At 42.5% G+C, this 3,877-nt stretch overlaps 1 pseudogene across 1 annotated transcript; it reads left to right on the top strand.

The window, feature by feature from the left end:
- The first annotated feature begins 521 nt into the window (after window positions 1–521).
- LOC116545496 lies at window positions 522–2,089 on the top strand (annotated as a pseudogene). The gene has a single exon (XR_004266330.1). The product of XR_004266330.1 is annotated as a histone-binding protein RBBP7 pseudogene (transcript).
- Window positions 2,090–3,877: the final 1,788 nt, after the last annotated feature.

Here is a 3,877-nt window from a genome sequence, read left to right as displayed (position 1 = left end):
TAGCCACTCCTACACCTTTTTGGTTATTCTTTGCCTGATATATTTTCTTATCTTTTAACCGTTAACCTATGTGTGCTCTTAAATCTAAAGTAAGTCTCTTGTGTGAAGCATACATACTGTTAAACTTTTAAATCTATTTAGACATTCTGTGAATGTTTTAGTTTATTTTCTGGGTAATTTACAAAAAATAAAAGCTGACTTAGCTGACTATTTTGTATGCTGGAAGTCCAAGAGCATGCATGCCATTGCCATCTGATGAGAACCATATTTCCACATCACGAAATGAACAAAGGCATGAGGAGGACAGAAGCTGTTCACCAGAGAGCTTACCTCTATAATAGATTCACTCTCGTGACAAGTAAACCGCTCTGGAAAAAATAACATTCATTCATTCATGAGAGTAGAGCCCTCATGACCTAATATGTTCTTAAAAATCTAACTTTCTAATTTTGAGCTGCCTGGGCAGGCTGGGAGGCGCGGGTTGAAAGTCTCCTTCCAAGTTTGGAGAGAGAGAAGAGCGCCTCAGACCTTGGTACCCACGAGTGTGGAGGAGGCAGGAAAGAAGGACGCTGCGTCTGGGGAGCACCCAGGCCGCAAGACGGGGCCCGGGCTTTCGTGAGCGGGAAGTGTGTGATGCGCTTGGGAAAGGCAGGAGCGCCAGCGGTCGGGCTGCTCTCGGCTAAGAGGGGAGTCTGAGGCGGCGGCGAGGGTCGAAGGACCCCACGCAAGATGGCAAGTAAAGAGATGTTTGAAGATACTGTGGAGGAGCGTGTCATCAATGAAGAATATAAAATCTGGAAGAAGAATACACCGTTTGTATATGACCTGGTTAGGACCCATGCTCTTCAGTGGCCCAGTCTTACCGTTCAGCAGCTTCCTGAATTGACTAAACCGGAAGGAAAAGATTATGACCTTCGTCGGCTAGTGCTGGGGACTGATAGATCTGATGAGCAGAATCATCTGGTGGTTGCTTGAGTACATATTCCCAATGATGATGTACAGTTTGATGCTTCCCATTGTGACAGTGACAAGGGTGAATTTGGTGGCTTTGGTTCTGTAACAGGAAAAATTGAATGTGAAATTAAAATCAATCATGAAGGAGAAGTAAACCGTGCTTGTTACATGCTGCAGAATCCTCACATCATTGTGACAAAAACACCATCTTCTGATGTGTTGGTTTTTGACTATACAAAACACCCTGCTAAACCAGACCCAAGTGGAGAATGTAATCTTGATCTCAGGTTAAGAGGTCACCAGAAGGAAGGCTATGGTCTCTCCTGGAATTCGAATTTGAGTGGACATCTCCTAAATGCATCTCATGACCATACTGTCTGTCTGTGGGATATAAACCCAGGACCAAAGGAAGGCAAAATCGTGGATGCTAAAGCGATCTTTACCGGTCACTCAGCTGTTGTGGAGGATGTGGCCTGGCACCTGCTGCACGAGTCACTGTTTGGATCTGTTGCTGATAATCAGAAACTGATGATATGGGACACCAGGTCCAATGCCACCTCCAAGCCGAGCCCCTTGGTGGATGCACACAGTGCCGAAGTCAATTGCCTCTCATTGAATCCCTACAGCGAATTTATTCTAGCCACCGGCTGTGCGGATAAGACAGTAGCTTTACGGGATCTACGTAACTTAAAATTAAAACTCCATACTTTCGAATCTCATAAAGATGAAAATTTCCAGGTCCACTGGTCTCCACATAATGAAACTATTCTGGCTTCAAGTGGTACTGACCACCACCTGAATGTGTGGGATTTAAGTAAAATTGGGGAAGAACAATCAGCAGAAGATGCAGAAGACGGGACTCCAGAACTCCTGTTTATTCATGGAGGACACACTGCCAAGATTTCAGATTTTAGTTGGAACCCCAATGAGCCTTGGGTCATTTGCTCCGTGTCTGAGGATAACATCATGCAGATATGGCAAATGGCTCAAAATATTTACAATGATGAAGAGTCGGATGTCACGACATCGGAACTGGAGGGACAAGGATCTTAAACCCAAAGTAGGAGAGATGTTTCTGTTGAATGTAATGCTACACGAATGCTTGATTTATCAAGTGCCAAAAGACTTTGTATAGTAGAAAATGTAAGTGGGGTGGCTTCTGGTTTCTTTATCCTCTGATTCTACCACTTTCAAGTGAGCTGTTGCCTACTGTATCATATTGTAGCTATTAGGAAGCAGAAGATTGTTGCTTAAGGAAGAACATGACCATTGATTTAAAATACAAGTACCAGCATACTGCCTTTGATTCAACTGTTTAAGTCCTCATTTTCTCAAACTAAGTGCTTGCTGTTCCCAAATATGCGAGAGTAACTTTTACACATTTTCCTTCCAACACTTCTTTTTTTTATTGCATTTTAGGTTTTGGGGCACATTTGAAGAACATGCAAGATAGTTTCATAGGTACACACATGGCAGTGTGATTTGCTGCCTTCCTCCCTGTCACCTATATCTGGCATTTCTCCCCATGCCATCCCCCCCAACTCCCCACCCCCGACTGTCCCTTACCTATTTCTCTCCAACAGACCCCAGTGGGTAGTGCTCCCCTCCGTTTCCATGTGTTCTCATTGTTCAACACCCGCCTGTGAGTGAGAACATGTGGTGTTTGATTTTCTACTCCTGTGTCAGTTTGCTGAGAATGATGGCTTCCAGGTTCATCCATGTCCCTACAAAGGACACGAACTCATTGTTTTTGATGGCTGTGTAATATTCCATGGTGTATGTGTGCCACATTTTCCCTGTCCAGTCTATCATCGACGGGCATTTGGGTTGGTTCCAGGTCTTTGCTATTGTAAACTGTGCTGCAATGAACATTCGTGTGCATGTGTCCTTATAGTAGAACGATTTATAATCCTTTGGATATATACCCAGTAATGGGATTGCTGGGTCAAACAAAATTTCTATTTCTAGGTCCTTAAGGAATTGCCACACTGTCTTCCACAATGATTGAGCTAAGTTACACTCCCACCAACAGTGTAAAAGTGTTCCAATTTCTCCACATCCTCTCTAGCATCTATTGTCTCCAGATTTTTTAATGATTGCCATTCTAACTGGCGTGAGATGGTATCCCAATGTTGTTTTGATTTGCATTTCAATAATGACCAGTGATGATGAGCATTTTTTCATATGTTTGTTGGCCTCATGTATGTCTTCTTTTGTAAAGTGTCTGTTCATATCCTTTGCCCACTTTTGAATGAGCTTGTTTGTTTTTTTCTTGTAAATCTGTTTTAGTTCTTTGTAAATTCTGGATATCAGCTCTTTGTCAGATGGGTAAACTGCAAAAATTTTTTCCCATTCTGTTGGTTGCCGATTTACTCTAATGACTATTTCTTTTGCTGTGCAGAAGCTGTGGAGTTTGATTAGGTCCCATTTGTCTATTTTGGCTTTTGTTGCCAATGCTTTGGTGTTTTGGTCATGAAGTTGTTGCCTATGCCTATGTCCTGAATGGTTTTGTCTAGATTTTCTTCTAGGGTTTTTATGGTGTCTTATGTTTTAGTCTTTAATCCATCTGGAGTTAATTTTAGTGTAAGGTGTCAGGAAGGGGTCCAGTTTCTGCTTTCTGCACATGGCTAGCCAGTTTTCCCAACATATTTATTAAACAGGGAATCCTTTCCCCATTGCTTGTTTTTGTCAGGTTTGTCAAAGATCGGATGGTTGTAGATATGTTGTGTTGCCTCCGAGACCTCTGTTCTGTTCCATTGGTCTATATCTCTGTTTTGGTACCAGTACCATGCTATTTTGATTACTGTAGCCTTGTAGTATAGTTTGAAGTGCGGTAGTGTGATGCCTCCTGCTTTGTTCGTTTTGCTTAGAATTGACTTGGCTATGTGGGCTCTCTTTTGGTTCCAGTTTAAGGTTTTTTTTT

Source organism: Sapajus apella, unplaced genomic scaffold (genome assembly GCF_009761245.1).
Source record: "Sapajus apella isolate SASKATOON/1434 unplaced genomic scaffold, GSC_monkey_1.0 scaffold278, whole genome shotgun sequence".
NCBI lineage: Eukaryota > Metazoa > Chordata > Mammalia > Primates > Cebidae > Sapajus > Sapajus apella.
Note: the sequence above shows the minus strand (reverse complement) of the source record. Positions and strands in the feature narration are given on the sequence as shown.